Here is a 6,000-nt window from a genome sequence, read left to right as displayed (position 1 = left end):
CGGCTTGGACACTGTTTCTGTGGTCACCCCTCTGTTAACTAAAATAAGCGTCCATTGAGCCATCCGGGTGTTTGAGACTTTACCTTCCATTAATTTTCCTGACAAAATGTACTTCAGAGGAGTGCGGGTGCTTTGGATAGTAATAGGGGCCGTTCCTGTGAGTCTCTCAAAAGATTGTACTACCCAGATGGCTGCTAGACACTCACGTTCACAGGGATTAAAATTTATTTTTGCTTCTTGTAATTTTCTGGATTTATATGCTACCGGCCCTAGCTTCCCCTTTATATTGTTTTGTAATAGTGTGGCAGCCAAGGCCATGTTATTAGCCGCCAAACGAATAACAAAAGGCTGTGAGTCATCAGGGAAATGCAGGACTGGGGCTATGAGAGCCTTCGGTTTTAGCAGGGTTAAAGCAGAGTTCTGCTCTTTTCTCCCCTTTTTATTGTGTTTCTTTTTTCAGCAGTTTTTACAATGGGTGAGTTATTTTAGCATATTTATGAATGTGTGGCTTAAGAAAATGGAGTCGTCCTAGCAGTAATTTTAAAGAGTGGGCATCGGTAGGAGCCGGCATGTCTCCTAGTGCCCTTCCCTTCCTTTGATTTACCTGTTTTCCTCCTTGTCCAACCACTATGCTCAGGTGTGTAACCTGAGGTATCACCAGCTGAGCCTTGTCTAACCCTAACTTTGAGCCCCATTTCCTGAATTAGTGCCCAAACTGTTTTTGTTAGCGTTTGAGTTTGTGCCTCAGTTTCCCCAAATATCAAAATGTCATTTACCTATGAAAACACACAAGTCCTTTCTTGTGGACTCAGCTGGTCTAGTATATCCACACTATGCCGGTGGGCAATAGCCGGGCTGTTGTGATATCCCAGGGCAGCCGACAAAAGGCCCATTGTTGCTCCTTTATTGCAAAGGCAAACCGATCTTGTGAGTCTGGATGTAGGGGTATGGCAAAGAAACGGCCAGATCAATAACTGAGAAATATTTAGGCATGAAAGACCCTCTAATCTTATATTCCAACTTGCACTTTTTGTATGACCTGTGTCAAAGCAGCCACAATAGGCGCCATATGGTCAAATCACACACCAATACATTTAATGCATGCTACATTATTCTTTATTCTTCATTCTAAATTATACAAAATACAAACATAAAATCCTACTACTACATGAGCGTCCTGCAGTAAGTGACTGGGGAGCAGTAGAAGGAAGGGGGATTAGCAGGTGTGCTGAAGGCTCCAAGAGGTGTGGTTCCAGGAGGCAGAGGAGCCTATGGCTTAACCCCGAGAGAGAGTGGGCTGTTGCACTGAAGGTGTTCCTCCCAGGGACTGTGCGGAGCTGAGAGAGCACATGACCACTTGGGAACAGTAGGGAGATGGCCTATAACCATCGCCTTAAGAAGAACATTGTAGAGCTGTGCAGAGAGAGAGGGCTGCGCAGTGGAAGATTCACCAAGGCACATCTGATTGCTCCGTTGGAAGAGAATGATTCCTCTAAGGAGCCGGTTACTGACCCAGCTGAGGCTGCAAGAGAGGCTGGGAACAGCCAGGCAGCCCCAGGGGTCACCCCAGCCATCAACCCTGTCAGGGTTCCCTCCCCACTCTGAACTCTGGGGTACAGATGTGGTGACCTGCATGAAGGACCCCCTAATCTTATATTCCACCAGCTTAGGTTAAAAACTTCCCCAAGGCACAAATTCCCTTCCTTGTCCTTGGACGGTATTGCTGCCACCACCAAGTGATTTAAACAAACATTCAGGGAGGGGCCCCTTCACCCCCTTTCCTGGGGAGGCTTGAGAATAATATACCAACCAAATAGGTTCACAAGGTGAGCACAGACCAGATCCTTGGGTTTTTAGGACACTAAAACCAATCAGGTTCTTAAAAGAAGAACTTTATTATAAAAAAAAAAAGTAAAAGAAGCACCTCTGTAAAATCAGGATGGAAGGTAATTTTACATGGTAATAAAAGGATTCAAAACACAGAGGATTCCCCTCTAGGCTCAACTTCAAAGTTACAAAACAGGAATAAACCTCTCTCTTGGCATAGGGAAAATTCACAAGTTAAAACAAAAGATAATCTAACACATTTCTTTTCTATTACTTACAATTTCTGTAATTTTAGATGTATCATTTCAGCAGGAGCTGGATTACCTGCTTGGTCTCTCTCTTTATCTCAAGAGGGAACACACAGAGAGCACAAACAAAACCAATCCCTCCTCCCCCGATTTGAAAGTATCTTCTTTCCCCATTGGTCCTTCTGGTCAGATGCCAGCCAGGTTATTTGAGCTTCTTAACCCCTTACAGGTAAAGGAGGGATTTTATGCTACCCTTAGCTGTATGTTTATGACAGACCCAACCAGGAACGCAGGAGGGGATGAAAACAGCCAGGCAGCCCCAGGATCCACCTACCCGACCAGCAGGGGATCTTCACAACCGAGTTCCCCGTCAGTGGAGCTGAGACGGTTGGAGTTGGAAATGGAACTGAAACTGGAAGAGCTGGAGGGCCAGTGAGAAGGAACAGCAGGGCCATGAGAAGGAATGGGACGACCGTGAGAGACGGAAGCAGCATGAACTAGCAATGGTGAAGCTGAGAAGCAGAGAGACCCCTGCTGGGGTGAGTGGGGATGGGCCCAGAGTGGCTAAGCCCGCAGGGAACTCTGATATAAAAGTGCTGCCTCAGTTTAAGGAAGGGGATGATCTAGATGCCTTCCTCGTTGCCTTCGAAAAGGCCTGCAATGTGCACCAGGGTGGCCCTGCAGACAGGCTTCAGCATGTCACCGCCTTACTGGGTCCCAAGGCCATAGAAATGTTCAGCCAGATGGATGGGGTGGAAGCAGGGGACCATGAACTGTTCAAACAAGCCCTGTTGCGCAATTTTGCGCTGACCCCCAAGGTGTAGAAGAAAAGGTTCCAGAGTATGTAGAAGACCCAGGGGATGACCTGTCTGGAACTGGTCACACTGATGGGGGAATACACCCTCAAGTCGGTGAATGGGGCTGGGGCCCAGACCAAGGAGGATGTGATTGAACTGATGGGGCTGGAGCGACCATATGAACTCTGTCCCCCTGACCTTAGGATGTGGCTGGTGGACAAGAGGCCGAAGGACCTGCACCACGCAGGGCTGCTGGCTGACGAGTTTGTAGACAGCAGGTCAGGACATGGAATGGAATCCCAGGGGGACAGGCCCACGTCAGTGCAGAAGGGGGTCACCCAGAGGCTTCCCAGAAGAGTGCCTTGGATAAATCCCTCCCAAGAGGCACAGCCAATATCAGAGCTGACCGATCGGCCCCAGGGGACCAACAGGACCTGAGGTGTAATTACTGTGGGCAGAGGGGCCACAGATGGGCCCAGTGCCAAAAGTTCAGGGACAGGATGAACAAACAAGTCCTCACAGGCTTAACTGGGTGGGAGCCCAGCCGGAGGAGGGGCTGACTCCCCAGGCAGGAGTGGCTGGTAATTTAGCAATGTCCCAAGAGGGAGGAGTCTCCCAGGCCAGCTTCTGTGGGGAGCCTGATGCTGTGGATTCAAAGTTCTCAGTCTACAGGGTGAGCATAGGATGGCCCCTGAGAAGCAAGTGCCTCATTCCCCTGGAGGTGGATGGGAAGCAGGTCACTGGCTACTGGGACACGGGTGCTGAGGTGACGCTGGCCTGGCCTGAGGTGGTGGCCCCAGTCCGGGTGGTGCCCAATACCTACCTGACCCTGCTGGGTGTGTGCAGGCCCCCGCTTAAGGTACCCATGGTGAGGGTACTTCTGAAAGGGTACTTGAGGGGAGGGATAGCTCAGTGGTTTGCTAAACCCAAGGTTGTGAATTCAATCCTTGAGGGGGCCATTTAGGGATCTGGGGCAAAAATTGGGGATTGGTTCTGCTTTGAGCAGGGGATTGGACTAGATGACCTCCTGAGGTCCCTTCCAACCCTGATATTCTATGATTCTATGAAATGGGGGCCAAGGAGGGGCCCAAAGATGTGGAGGTGCACCATTAGTTGCCAACTGAGGTGCTGATGGGGAGGTGACCTGGTAGATTGGCTGGGTGGCCCCTAGAGCGCCCTAGTCATCACCTGGAGCCGGAGCCGGCAAAGGGCACTCTGCCCTGACATTGGGGGTGGTGTCCTGCCGGGGGTACAGGTCCCTACCCCGACGGGACAGGAGCCACTGCGGACAGAACTTGGTGGGGCTGTGGCCTCGGACCCAGCCACTGAGCGGGAGCAGTTCCCCATCCCTTCTCCAGGAGCTGAATTCCAGGCCGAGCTGCGGAAGGATCCCTCCTTAGAGAAGCTGAGGGAACTTGCTGGTCACAGCGCGGCGAAACCCCTGGGAGAAGGCTGCCGGGAAAGATTCCTGTGGGAAAAGGGATTCTTGTACCAGGAATAGGGTGACCAGATGTCCCGATTTTATAGGGACAGTCCCGATATTTGGGGCTTTGTCTTATATAGGTACCTATTACTCCCCACCCCATCTCAATTTTTCACCCTTGCTATCTGGTCACCCTAACCGGGAATGGGCTCCCCAAGGGGAAGCGAAACCGTTGGGGATCAGGAGACAGCTAGTGGTCCCCCAGAAGTACCACCGCAGGCTACTGTACCTGGCCCACAATGTCCCTTTCTTGGGACACCAGGGAATCCAGCTCACCAGGCAGAGGCTGCTATGGAACTTTTACTGGCCCGGGGTCTTTGATGCCATCCAGCAGTAGAGCAGGTCCTGTGACCCCTGCAGGAGGGTGGGGAAGACCTGGGACAAGGGAAAGCAGCTTTGAGGCCCCTGCCCATCATAGAGGAACCTTTCCAGAATGTGTCCATGGACATAGTGGGGCCCCTCAGCAAGGCAACTTGGACAGGGAAAAAATACATTCTGGTGGCGGTAGATTTCGCTACTCACTATCCTGAGGCAGGGGCTCTGTCCTCTATCGAGGCAGACATTCTGGCAGACGTGCTGCTGACCGTTTTTAGCAGAGTGGGGTTCCCCCAGGAGGTCCTTACACACCAGGGCTCCAATTTCATGTCAATTCTGCTCCAGTGCTTGTGGGAGAAGTGTGAGGTCCGACACACCTGGGCCTCAGTGTATCACCCTCAGTCCAACTGGCTGGTGGAGAGATTCAATAGGACTCTAAAGATGATGGTGAAAACCTTCATGAACCAGCACCCGCAGGGCTGGGATGAGTATTTACCCCACCTGCTGTTCACATTGAAGTGCCCCAGGAGTCAACCGGGTTCTCTCCTTTCGAGTTGCTGTGTGGGAGGAGAGTGTGGGGACCCCTGGACTTAATGAGGGACGAATGGGAGGGGAAGGCCTCCCCCGATGGAGAATCAGTGGTGGAGTATGTACTGACTTTCCCGGAAAAGCTCACTGAGACCATGGGCTTGGCCAGGGAGAATCTAGCCAGGGCCCAAAGGAAGCAGAAGGTCTGGTATGACTGCATGGTACGTGCCCACTCCTATGCCACCGGGGACCAGGTGATGGTTCTCATTCCCATGAGAAAGAACAAACTACAAGCTTCCTGGGATGGGCCATTTAAGGTCATCAAGCAGCTGAGTGAGGTGAACTATGTAGTGGAACTGTCTAACCGGGCTCATAGCCACCATGTGCACCATGTCAACATGATGAAGCCATATTTTGACAGGGAGAATTTGGTACTGGCAGTGTGTAGCCAGTGGGAGGAGCAGGGAGATGATTCCCTGGTGAATCTATTCCCTCAGACGGGGACGGCCCTTCGCTGGAATCAGTTCCCCTCTCTGACCAGCTAACCCCTGCCCAGCAGGCAGAGATCTGAGGGGTGCTGCAATCCTACCAGCAGCTGTTCTCCAACCGGCCTGGGCTCATTAACCTAGCTGTTCACCAGGTGGAGACAGGAGACCACCCTCCTGTAAGATGCTCCCCATTCTGGGTCACTGGGAAAACAGCCCAGGACCTGGAGAAAGAGGTCAAGGACATACTGGCTTTAGGGTGTGATTCAGCTGTCCTCCAGCCCTTGGGCCTCTCCCATGGTGTTGGTCACCTATGT

This window comes from Lepidochelys kempii, chromosome 20 (genome assembly GCF_965140265.1).
Source record: "Lepidochelys kempii isolate rLepKem1 chromosome 20, rLepKem1.hap2, whole genome shotgun sequence".
Taxonomy (NCBI): domain Eukaryota; kingdom Metazoa; phylum Chordata; order Testudines; family Cheloniidae; genus Lepidochelys; species Lepidochelys kempii.
The sequence above is the reverse complement of the archived record's forward strand: the minus strand, read 5'-3'. Positions refer to the sequence as shown.